Source organism: Coregonus lavaretus (genome assembly GCF_964263955.1).
Source record: "Coregonus lavaretus genome assembly, chromosome: 4".
NCBI classification, from domain to species: domain Eukaryota; kingdom Metazoa; phylum Chordata; class Actinopteri; order Salmoniformes; family Salmonidae; genus Coregonus; species Coregonus lavaretus.
The window spans coordinates 62,689,724-62,704,146 of NC_139991.1; positions in this window are offsets into that span (position 1 = coordinate 62,689,724).

The window sequence follows — 14,423 nt, forward strand, 5'->3', positions numbered from 1 at the left end:
TCAGACTACAGCCTATTACCATCTCCTCTCACAGCATGGTACGTTCTCAGTATACTCCTGTAGACTACAGCCTATTACCATCTCCTCTCTCCGCATGGTACGTTGTCAGTATACTCTTGCAGATTACAGCCTATTACCATATCCTCTCTCTGCATGGAATGTTCTCGGTATACTCCTGCAGACTACTCCTATTACCATCTCCTCTCTCAGCATGGTACGTTCTCGGAATACTCCTGCAGACTACAGCCTATTACCATCTCCTCTCTCAGCATGGTATTTTCTCTGTATACTCCTGCAGACTACAGCATATTACCTTCTCCTCTCTCAGCATGGTACATTCTCTGTATACTCCTGCAGACTACAGCCTATTACCATCTCCTCTCTCAGCATGGTACATTCTATGTATACTCCTGCAGACTACAGCTTATTACAATCTCCTCTCTCAGCATGGTACGTTCTCGGTATACTCCTGCAGACTACAGCCTCTTACCATCTCCTCTCTCAGCAAGGTACGTTCTCGGTATACTCCTTCAGACTACAGCCTATTACCATCTCCTCTCTCAGCATGGTACGTTCTCAGTATACTCCTGTAGACTACAGCCTATTACCATCTCCTCTCTCTGCAATGTAGGTTCTCGGTATACTCCTGCAGACTACAGACTATTACCATCGCCTCTCTCAGCAAGGTACGTTCTCAGTATACTCCTGTAGACTACAGCCTATTACCATCTCCTCTTTCAGCATGGTACATTCTCGGTATACTCCTGCAGACTACAGCCTATTACCATCTCCACTCTCTGCAATGTACATTCTCGGTTGGTCCTGCAGACAACAGCCTATTACCATCTCCTCTCTCTGCAATGTAGGTTCTCGGTATACTCCTGCAGACTACAGCCTCTTACCATCTCCTCTTTCAGCATGGTACGTTCTCAGTATACTCCAGTAGACTACAGCCTATTACCATCTCCTCTTTCAGCATGGTACGTTCTCAGTATACTCCTGCAGACTACAGCCTATTACCATCTCCTCTCTCCGCATGGTACGTTGTCAGTATACTCTTGCAGATTACAGCCTATTACCATATCCTCTCTCTGCATGGAACGTTCTCGGTATACTCCTACAGACTACTCCTATTACCATCTCCTCTCTCAGCATGGTACGTTCTCGGTATACTCCTGCAGACTACAGCCTATTACCATCTCCTCTCTCAGCATGGTACGTTCTCAGTATACTCCTGCAGACTACAGCCTATTACCATCTCCTCTCTCTGCATGGTACGTTCTCAATATACTTTTACAGACTACTGCCAAAAACCATTTCCTCTCTCAGCACGGTACCTTCTCGGTATACTCCTGCAGACTACAGCCTATTACCATCTCCTCTCTCTGCAATGTAGGTTCTCGGTATACTCCTGCAGACTACAGACTATTACCATCTCCTTTCTCAGCTAGGTACGTTCTCGGTATACTCCTTCAGACTACAGCCTATTACCATCTCCTCTTTCAGCATGGTACATTCTCGGTATACTCCTGCAGACTACAGCCTATTACCATCTCCACTCTCTGCAATGTACGTTCTCGGTTGCTCCTGCAGACAACAGCCTATTACCATCTCCTCTCTCAGCATGGTACGTTCTCGGTATACTCCTGCATACTGAAGCCTAATACCATCTCCTCTCTCAGCATGGTACGTTCTCGGAATACTCCTGCAGACTACAGCCTCTTACCATCTCCTCTCTCAGCAAGGTACGTTCTCGGTATACTCCTTCAGACTACAGCCTATTATCATATCCTCTCTCAGCATGGTACGTTCTCAGTATACTCCTGTAGACTACAGCCTATTACCATCTCCTCTCTCTGCAATGTAGTTTCTCGGTATACTCCTGCAGACTACAGACTATTATCATCTCCTTTCTCAGCAAGGTACGTTCTCGGTATACTCCTTCAGACTACAGCCTATTACCATCTCCTCTTTCAGCATGGTACATTCTCGGTATACTCCTGCAGAATACAGCTTATTACAATATCCTCTCTCAGCATGGTACGTTCTCGGTATACTCCTGCAGACTACAGCCTAATATCATCTACTCTCTCAGCATGGTACATTCTCAGTATACTACTGCAGACTACAGCCTATTACCATCTCCTCTCTCAGTATGGTACGTTCTCTGTATGCTCCTGCAGACTACAGCCTATTACCACCTCCTCTTTCATTATGGTACGTTCTCAGTATACTCCTGCAGACTACAGCCTATTACCATCTCCTCTCTGAGTATGGTACGTTCTCTGTATGCTCCTGCAGACTACAGCCTATTACCACCTCCTCTTTCATTATGGTACGTTCTCAGTATACTCCTGCAGACAACAGCCTATTACCATCTCCTCTCAGCATGATACGTTCTCGGTATATTCCTGCAGACAGAAGCCTAATACCATCTCCTCTCTCAGCATGGTACGTTCTCGGTATACTCCTGCAGACTACAGCCTATTACCATCTCCTCTCTCAGCATGGTACGTTCTCGGAATACTCCTGCAGACTACAGCCTATTACCATCTCCTCTCTCAGCATGGTATTTTCTCTGTATACTCCTGCAGACTACAGCATATTACCTTCTCCTCTCTCAGCATGGTACATTCTCTGTATACTCCTGCAGACTACAGCCTATTACCATCTCCTCTCTCAGCATGGTACATTCTATGTATACTCCTGCAGACTACAGCTTATTACAATCTCCTCTCTCAGCATGGTACGTTCTCGGTATACTCCTTCAGACTACAGCCTATTACCATCTCCTCTCTCAGCATGGTACATTCTATGTATACTCCTGCAGACTACAGACTATTACCATCGCCTCTCTCAGCAAGGTACGTTCTCAGTATACTCCTGCAGACAACAGCCTATTACCATCTCCTCTCTCTGCAATGTAGGTTCTCGGTATACTCCTGCAGACTACAGCCTCTTACCATCTCCTCTTTCAGCATGGTACGTTCTCAGTATACTCCAGTAGACTACAGCCTATTACCATCTCCTCTTTCAGCATGGTACGTTCTCAGTATACTCCTGCAGACTACAGCCTATTACCATCTCCTCTCTCCGCATGGTACGTTGTCAGTATACTCTTGCAGATTACAGCCTATTACCATATCCTCTCTCTGCATGGAACGTTCTCGGTATACTCCTACAGACTACTCCTATTACCATCTCCTCTCTCAGCATGGTACGTTCTCGGTATACTCCTGCAGACTACAGCCTATTACCATCTCCTCTCTCAGCATGGTACGTTCTCAGTATACTCCTGCAGACTACAGCCTATTACCATCTCCTCTCTCTGCATGGTACGTTCTCAATATACTTTTACAGACTACTGCCAAAAACCATTTCCTCTCTCAGCACGGTACCTTCTCGGTATACTCCTGCAGACTACAGCCTATTACCATCTCCTCTCTCTGCAATGTAGGTTCTCGGTATACTCCTGCAGACTACAGACTATTACCATCTCCTTTCTCAGCTAGGTACGTTCTCGGTATACTCCTTCAGACTACAGCCTATTACCATCTCCTCTTTCAGCATGGTACATTCTCGGTATACTCCTGCAGACTACAGCCTATTACCATCTCCACTCTCTGCAATGTACGTTCTCGGTTGCTCCTGCAGACAACAGCCTATTACCATCTCCTCTCTCAGCATGGTACGTTCTCGGTATACTCCTGCATACTGAAGCCTAATACCATCTCCTCTCTCAGCATGGTACGTTCTCGGAATACTCCTGCAGACTACAGCCTCTTACCATCTCCTCTCTCAGCAAGGTACGTTCTCGGTATACTCCTTCAGACTACAGCCTATTATCATATCCTCTCTCAGCATGGTACGTTCTCAGTATACTCCTGTAGACTACAGCCTATTACCATCTCCTCTCTCTGCAATGTAGTTTCTCGGTATACTCCTGCAGACTACAGACTATTATCATCTCCTTTCTCAGCAAGGTACGTTCTCGGTATACTCCTTCAGACTACAGCCTATTACCATCTCCTCTTTCAGCATGGTACATTCTCGGTATACTCCTGCAGAATACAGCTTATTACAATATCCTCTCTCAGCATGGTACGTTCTCGGTATACTCCTGCAGACTACAGCCTATTATCATCTACTCTCTCAGCATGGTACATTCTCAGTATACTACTGCAGACTACAGCCTATTACCATCTCCTCTCTCAGTATGGTACGTTCTCTGTATGCTCCTGCAGACTACAGCCTATTACCACCTCCTCTTTCATTATGGTACGTTCTCAGTATACTCCTGCAGACTACAGCCTATTACCATCTCCTCTCTGAGTATGGTACGTTCTCTGTATGCTCCTGCAGACTACAGCCTATTACCACCTCCTCTTTCATTATGGTACGTTCTCAGTATACTCCTGCAGACAACAGCCTATTACCATCTCCTCTCTCAGCATGATACGTTCTCGGTATATTCCTGCAGACAGAAGCCTAATACCATCTCCTCTCTCAGCATGGTACGTTCTCGGTATACTCCTGCAGACTACAGCCTATTACCATCTCCTCTCTCAGCATGGTACGTTCTCGGAATACTCCTGCAGACTACAGCCTATTAACATTTCTTCTCTCAGCATGGTATTTTCTCTGTATACTCCTGCAGACTACAGCATATTACCTTCTCCTCTCTCAGCATGGTACATTCTCTGTATACTCCTGCAGACTACAGCCTATTACCATCTCCTCTCTCAGCATGGTACATTCTATGTATACTCCTGCAGACTACAGCTTATTACAATCTCCTCTCTCAGCATGGTACGTTCTCGGTATACTCCTTCAGACTACAGCCTATTACCATCTCCTCTCTCAGCATGGTACATTCTATGTATACTCCTGCAGACTACAGACTATTACCATCGCCTCTCTCAGCAAGGTACGTTCTCAGTATACTCCTGTAGACTACAGCCTATTACCATCTCCTCTTTCAGCATGGTACATTCTCGGTATACTCCTGCAGACTACAGCCTATTACCATCTCCACTCTCTGCAATGTACGTTCTCGGTTGCTCCTGCAGACAACAGCCTATTACCATCTCTTCTCTCTGCAATGTAGGTTCTCAGTATACTCCTGCAGACTACAGCCTCTTACCATCTCCTCTTTCAGCATGGTACGTTCTCAGTATACTCCAGTAGACTACAGCCTATTACCATCTCCTCTTTCAGCATGGTACGTTCTCAGTATACTCCTGCAGACTACAGCCTATTACCATCTCCTCTCTCCGCATGGTACGTTGTCGGTATACTCTTGCAGATTACAGCATATTACCATATCCTCTCTCTGCATGGAACGTTCTCGGTATACTCCTGCAGACTACTCCTATTACCATCTCATCTCTCAGCATGGTACGTTCTCGGTATACTCCTGCAGACTACAGACTATTACCATCTCCTTTCTCAGCTAGGTACGTTCTCGGTATACTCCTTCAGACTACAGCCTATTACCATCTCCTCTTTCAGCATGGTACATTCTCGGTATACTCCTGCAGACTACAGCCTATTACCATCTCCACTCTCTGCAATGTACGTTCTCGGTTGCTCCTGCAGACAACAGCCTATTACCATCTCCTCTCTCAGCATGGTACGTTCTCGGTATACTCCTGCATACTGAAGCCTAATACCATCTCCTCTCTCAGCATGGTACGTTCTCGGAATAGTCCTGCAGACTACAGCCTATTACCATGTCCTCTCTCAGCATGGTACGTTCTAGGTATACTCCTGCAGACTACAGCCTATTATCATCTACTCTCTCAGCATGGTACATTCTCAGTATACTCCTGCAGACTACAGCCTATTACCATCTCCTCTCTCAGTATGGTACGTTCTCTGTATGCTCCTGCAGACTACAGCCTATTACCACCTCCTCTTTCATTATGGTACGTTCTCAGTATACTACTGCAGACTACAGCCTATTACCATCTCCTCTCTCTGCATGGTACGTTCTCAGAATACTCCTGCAGACTACAGCCTATTACCATCTCCTCTCTCAGCATGGTATTTTCTCTGTATACTCCTGCAGACTACAGCATATTACCTTCTCCTCTCTCAGCATGGTACATTCTCTGTATACTCCTGCAGACTACAGCCTATTACCATCTCCTCTCTCAGCATGGTACATTCTATGTATACTCCTTCAGACTACAGCTTATTACAATCTCCTCTCTCAGCATGGTACGTTCTCGGTATACTCCTGCAGACTACAGCCTCTTACCATCTCCTCTCTCAGCAAGGTACGTTCTCGGTATACTCCTTCAGACTACAGCCTATTACCATCTCCTCTCTCAGCATGGTACGTTCTCAGTATACTCCTGTAGACTACAGCCTATTACCATCTCCTCTCTCTGCAATGTAGGTTCTCGGTATACTCCTGCAGACTACAGACTATTACCATCTCCTCTCTCAGCAAGGTATGTTCTCAGTATACTCCTGTAGACTACAGCCTATTACCATCTCCTCTCTCTGCAATGTAGGTTCTCGGTATACTCCTGCAGACTACAGCCTATTACCGTCTCCTCTTTCCGCATGGTAAATTGTCAGTATGCTCCTGCAGACTACAGCCTATTACCATCTACTCTCTCAGCATGGTACATTCTCGGTATACTCCTGCAGACTATAGCCTATAACCATCTCCTCTCTCAGCATGGTACGTTCTCTGTATGCTCCTGCAGACTACAGCCTATTACCATCTCCTTCCTCTGCAATGTAGGTTCTCGGTATACTCCTGCAGACTACAGCCTATTACCATCTCCTCTCTCAGCATGGTACGTTCCCTGTATGCTCCTGCAGACTACAGCCTATTACCATCTACTCTCTCAGCATGGTACATTCTCGGTATAATCCTGCAGACTACAGCCTATTACCATCTCCTCTCTCAGCATGGTACGTTCCATGTATGCTCCTGCAGACTACAGCCTATTACCATCTCCTCTCTCGCATGGTACATTGTCGGTATACTCTTGCAGATTACAGCCAATTACCATATCCTCTCTCTGCATGGAACGTTCTCGGTATACTCCTGCAGACTACTCCTATTACCATCTCCTCTCTCAGCATGGTACGTTCTCGGTATACTCCTGCAGACTACAGACTATTACCATCTCCTTTCTCAGCTAGGTACGTTCTCGGTATACTCCTTCAGACTACAGCCTATTACCATCTCCTCTTTCAGCATGGTACATTCTCGGTATACTCCTGCAGACTACAGCCTTTTACCATCTCCACTCTCTGCAATGTACGTTCTCGGTTGCTCCTGCAGACAACAGCCTATTACCATCTCCTCTCTCAGCATGGTACGTTCTCGGTATACTCCTGCATACTGAAGCCTAATACCATCTCCTCTCTCAGCATGGTACGTTCTCGGAATAGTCCTGCAGACTACAGCCTATTACCATGTCCTCTCTCAGCATGGTACGTTCTAGGTATACTCCTGCAGACTACAGCCTATTATCATCTACTCTCTCAGCATGGTACATTCTCAGTATACTCCTGCAGACTACAGCCTATTACCATCTCCTCTCTCAGTATGGTACGTTCTCTGTATGCTCCTGCAGACTACAGCCTATTACCACCTCCTCTTTCATTATGGTACGTTCTCAGTATACTACTGCAGACTACAGCCTATTACCATCTCCTCTCTCTGCATGGTACGTTCTCAGAATACTCCTTCAGACTACAGCCTATTACCATCTCCTCTCTCAGCATGGTATATTCTCTGTATACTCCTGCAGACTACAGCATATTACCTTCTCCTCTCTCAGCATGGTACATTCTCTGTATACTCCTGCAGACTACAGCCTATTACCATCTCCTCTCTCAGCATGGTACATTCTATGTATACTCCTGCAGACTACAGCTTATTACAATCTCCTCTCTCAGCATGGTACGTTCTCGGTATACTCCTGCAGACTACAGCCTCTTACCATCTCCTCTCTCTGCAATGTAGGTTCTCGGTATACTCCTGCAGACTACAGACTATTACCATCTCCTCTCTCAGCAAGGTATGTTCTCAGTATACTCCTGTAGACTACAGCCTATTACCATCTCCTCTCTCTGCAATGTAGGTTCTCGGTATACTCCTGCAGACTACAGCCTATTACCGTCTCCTCTTTCCGCATGGTAAATTGTCAGTATGCTCCTGCAGACTACAGCCTATTACCATCTACTCTCTCAGCATGGTACATTCTCGGTATACTCCTGCAGACTACAGCCTATAACCATCTCCTCTCTCAGCATGGTACGTTCTCTGTATGCTCCTGCAGACTACAGCCTATTACCATCTCCTTCCTCTGCAATGTAGGTTCTCGGTATACTCCTGCAGACTACAGCCTATTACCATCTCCTCTCTCAGCATGGTACGTTCCCTGTATGCTCCTGCAGACTACAGCCTATTACCATCTACTCTCTCAGCATGGTACATTCTCGGTATAATCCTGCAGACTACAGCCTATTACCATCTCCTCTCTCAGCATGGTACGTTCCATGTATGCTCCTGCAGACTACAGCCTATTACCATCTCCTCACTCAGCATGATACGTTCTCGGTATGCTCCTGCAGACAGAAGCCTAATACCATCTCCTCTCTCAGCATGGTACGTTCTCAGTATACTCCTGCAGACTACAGCCTATTACCATCTCCTCTAACAGCATGGTACGTTCTCGGAATACTCCTGCAGACTACAGCCTATTACCATCTCCTCTCTCAGCATGGTATATTCTCTGTATACTCCTGCAGACTACAGCCTATTACCATCTCCTCTCTCAGCATGGTATAATCTCTGTATACTCCTGCAGACTACAGCATATTACCATCTCCTCTCTCTGCATGGTACGTTATCAGTATAGTCCTGCAGACTACAGCCTATTACCATCTCCTCTCTCGGCATGGTACGTTCTCAGTATACTCCTGCAGACTACAGACTATTACCATCTCCTCTCTCTGAATGGTACGTTCTCAGTATACTCCTGCAGACTACAGCCTATTACCATCTCCTTTCTCTGCATGGTACGTTCTCGGTATACTCCTGCAGACTACAGCCTATTACCATCTCCTCTCTCAGCATGGTACATTCTCGGTATGCTCCTACAGACTAAAGCCTATTACCATCTCCTCTCTCTGCATGGTACGTTCTCTGTATACTCCTGCAGACTACAGCCTATTACCATCTCCTCTCTCTGCATGGTATGTTCTCGGTATACGCCTGCAGACTACAGCCTATTACCATCTCCTCTCTCTGCATGGTATGTTCTCGGTATACTCCTGCAGACTACAGCCTATAACCATCTCCTCTCTCAGCATGGTACGTTCTCTGTATGCTCCTGCAGACTACAGCCTATTACCATCTCCTCCCTCTGCAATGTAGGTTCTCGGTATACTCCTGCAGACTACAGCCTATTACCATCTCCTCTCTCAGCATGGTACGTTCCCTGTATGCTCCTGCAGACTACAGCCTATTACCATCTACTCTCTCAGCATGGTACATTCTCGGTATACTCCTGCAGACTACAGCCTATTACCATCTCCTCTCTCAGCATGGTACGTTCCCTGTATGCTCCTGCAGACTACAGCCTATTACCATCTCCTCTCTCAGCATGATACGTTCTCGGTATGCTCCTGCAGACAGAAGCCTAATACCATCTCCTCTCTCAGCATGGTACGTTCTCAGTATACTCCTGCAGACTACAGCCTATTACCATCTCCTCTCTCAGCATGGTACGTTCTCGGAATACTCCTGCAGACTACAGCCTATTACCATCTCCTCTCTCAGCATGGTATATTATCTGTACACTCCTGCAGACTACAGCCTATTACCATCTCCTCTCTCAGCATGGTATATTCTCTGTATACTCCTGCAGACTACAGCATATTACCATCTCCTCTCTCTGCATGGTACGTTATCAGTATAGTCCTGCAGACTACAGCCTATTACCATCTCCTCTCTCGGCATGGTACGTTCTCAGTATACTCCTGCAGACTACAGACTATTACCATCTCCTCTCTCTGAATGGTACGTTCTCAGTATACTCCTGCAGACTACAGCCTATTACCATCTCCTTTCTCTTCATGGTACGTTCTCGGTATGCTCCTACAGACTAAAGCCTATTACCATCTCCTCTCTCTGCATGGTACGTTCTCTGTATACTCCTGCAGACTACAGCCTATTACCATCTCCTCTCTCTGCATGGTATGTTCTAAGTATACTCCTGCAGACTACAGCCTATTACCATCTCCTCTCTCAATATGGTATTTTCTCTGTATACTCCTGCAGACTACAGCATATTACCATCTCCTCTCTCTGCATGGTACGTTATCAGTATAGTCCTGCAGACTACAGCCTATTACCATCTCCTCTCTCGGCATGGTACGTTCTCAGTATACTCCTGCAGACTACAGACTATTACCATCTCCTCTCTCTGAATGGTACGTTCTCAGTATACTCCTGCAGACTACAGCCTATTACCATCTCCTTTCTCTTCATGGTACGTTCTCGGTATGCTCCTACAGACTAAAGCCTATTACCATCTCCTCTCTCTGCATGGTACGTTCTCTGTATACTCCTGCAGACTACAGCCTATTACCATCTCCTCTCTCTGCATGGTATGTTCTCGGTATACTCCTGCAGACTACAGCCTATTACCATCTCCTCTCTCAATATGGTATTTTCTCTGTATACTCCTGCAGACTACAGCATATTACCTTCTCCTCTCTCAGCATGGTACATTCTCTGTATACTCCTGCAGACTACAGCCTATTACCATCTCCTTTCTCAGCATGGTACATTCTATGTATACTCCTGCAGACTACAGCTTATTACAATCTCCTTTCTCAGCATGGTACGTTCTCGGTATACTCCTGCAGACTACTCCTATTACCATCTCCTCTCTCAGCAAGGTACGTTCTCGGTATACTCCTTCAGACTACAGCCTATTACCATCTCCTCTCTCAGCATGGTATGTTCTCAGTATACTCCTGTAGACTACAGCCTATTACCATCTCCTCTCTCTGCAATGTAGGTTCTCGGTATACTCCTGCAGACTACAGACTATTACCATCTCCTCTCTCAGCAAGGTACGTTCTCAGTATACTCCTGTAGACTACAGCCTATTACCATCTCCTCTTTCAGCATGGTACATTCTCGGTATACTCCTGCAGACTACAGCCTATTACCATCTCCACTCTCTGCAATGTACGTTCTCGGTTGCTCCTGCAGACAACAGCCTATTACCATCTCCTCTCTCTGCAATGTAGGTTCTCGGTATACTCCTGCAGACTACAGCCTCTTACCATCTCCTCTCTCAGCAAGGTACGTTCTCAGTATACTCCTGTAGACTACAGCCTATTACCATCTCCTCTCTCTGCAATGTAGGTTCTCGGTATACTCCTGCAGACTACAGACTATTACCATCTCCTCTCTCAGCAAGGTACGTTCTCGGTATACTCCTTCAGACTACAGCCTATTACCATCTCCTCTCTCAGCATGGTACGTTCTCAGTATACTCCTGTAGACTACAGCCTATTACCATCTCCTCTCTCTGCAATGTAGGTTCTCGGTATACTCCTGCAGACTACAGACTATTACTATCTCCTCTCTCAGCAAGGTACGTTCTCGGTATACTCCTTCAGACTACAGCATATTACCATCTCCTCTTTCAGCATGGTACGTTCTCAGTATACTCCAGTAGACTACAGCCTATTACCATCTCCTCTTTCAGCATGGTACATTCTCGGTATACTCCTGCAGACTACAGCCTATTACCATCTCCACTCTCAGCAATGTACGTTCTCGGTTGCTCCTGCAGACAACAGCCTATTACCATCTCCTCTCTCAGCTTGGTACGTTCTCGGAATACTCCTGCAGACTACAGCATATTACCATGTCCTCTCTCAGCATGGTACGTTCTCGGTATACTCCTGCAGACTACAGCCTATTACCGTCTCCTCTTTCCGCATGGTACATTCTCGGTATACTCCTGCAGACTACAGCCTATAACCATCTCCTCTCTCAGCATGGTACGTTCACTGTATGCTCCTGCAGACTAGAGCCTATTACCATCTCCTCCCTCTGCAATGTAGGTTCTCTGTATACTCCTGCAGACTACAGCCTATTACCATCTCCTCTCTCAGCATGGTACGTTCCCTGTATGCTCCTGCAGAATACAGCCTATTACCATCTACTCTCTCAGCATGGTACATTCTCGGTATACTCCTGCAGACTACAGCCTATTACCATCTCCTCTCTCAGCATGGTACGTTCCATGTATGCTCCTGCAGACTACAGCCTATTACCATCTCCTCTCTCAGCATGATACGTTCTCGGTATGCTCCTGCAGACAGAAGCCTAATACCATCTCCTCTCTCAGCATGGTACGTTCTCAGTATACTCCTGCAGACTACAGCCTATTACCATCTCCTCTAACAGCATGGTACGTTCTCGGAATACTCCTGCAGACTACAGCCTATTACCATCTCCTCTCTCAGCATGGTATATTCTCTGTATACTCCTGCAGACTACAGCCTATTACCATCTCCTCTCTCAGCATGGTATATTCTCTGTATACTCCTGCAGACTACAGCCTATTACCATCTCCTTTCTCAGCATGGTACATTCTATGTATACTCCTGCAGACTACAGCTTATTACAATCTCCTCTCTCAGCATGGTACGTTCTCGGTATACTCCTGCAGACTACTCCTATTACCATCTCCTCTCTCAGCAAGGTACGTTCTCGGTATACTCCTTCAGACTACAGCCTATTACCATCTCCTCTCTCAGCATGGTATGTTCTCAGTATACTCCTGTAGACTACAGCCTATTACCATCTCCTCTCTCTGCAATGTAGGTTCTCGGTATACTCCTGCAGACTACAGACTATTACCATCTCCTCTCTCAGCAAGGTACGTTCTCAGTATACTCCTGTAGACTACAGCCTATTACCATCTCCTCTTTCAGCATGGTACATTCTCGGTGTACTCCTGCAGACCACAGCCTATTACCATCTCCACTCTCTGCAATGTACGTTCTCGGTTGCTCCTGCAGACAACAGCCTATTACCATCTCCTCTCTCTGCAATGTAGGTTCTCGGTATACTCCTGCAGACTACAGCCTCTTACCATCTCCTCTCTCAGCAAGGTACGTTCTCAGTATACTCCTGTAGACTACAGCCTATTACCATCTCCTCTCTCTGCAATGTAGGTTCTCGGTATACTCCTGCAGACTACAGACTATTACCATCTCCTCTCTCAGCAAGGTACGTTCTCGGTATACTCCTTCAGACTACAGCCTATTACCATCTCCTCTCTCAGCATGGTACGTTCTCAGTATACTCCTGTAGACTACAGCCTATTACCATCTCCTCTCTCTGCAATGTAGGTTCTCAGTATACTCCTGCAGACTACAGACTATTACCATCTCCTCTCTCAGCAAGGTACGTTCTCGGTATACTCCTTCAGACTACAGCATATTACCATCTCCTCTTTCAGCATGGTACGTTCTCAGTATACTCCAGTAGACTACAGCCTATTACCATCTCCTCTTTCAGCATGGTACATTCTCGGTATACTCCTGCAGACTACAGACTATTACCATCTCCACTCTCAGCAATGTACGTTCTCGGTTGCTCCTGCAGACAACAGCCTATTACCATCTCCTCTCTCAGCTTGGTACGTTCTCGGAATACTCCTGCAGACTACAGCATATTACCATGTCCTCTCTCAGCATGGTACGTTCTCGGTATACTCCTGCAGACTACAGCCTATTACCGTCTCCTCTTTCCGCATGGTACATTCTCGGTATACTCCTGCAGACTACAGCCTATAACCATCTCCTCTCTCAGCATGGTACGTTCACTGTATGCTCCTGCAGACTAGAGCCTATTACCATCTCCTCCCTCTGCAATGTAGGTTCTCTGTATACTCCTGCAGACTACAGCCTATTACCATCTCCTCTCTCAGCATGGTACGTTCCCTGTATGCTCCTGCAGAATACAGCCTATTACCATCTACTCTCTCAGCATGGTACATTCTCGGTATACTCCTGCAGACTACAGCCTATTACCATCTCCTCTCTCAGCATGGTACGTTCCATGTATGCTCCTGCAGACTACAGCCTATTACCATCTCCTCTCTCAGCATGATACGTTCTCGGTATGCTCCTGCAGACAGAAGCCTAATACCATCTCCTCTCTCAGCATGGTACGTTCTCAGTATACTCCTGCAGACTACAGCCTATTACCATCTCCTCTAACAGCATGGTACGTTCTCGGAATACTCCTGCAGACTACAGCCTATAACCATCTCCTCTCTCAGCATGGTACGTTCACTGTATGCTCCTGCAGACTAGAGCCTATTACCATCTCCTCCCTCTGCAATGTAGGTTCT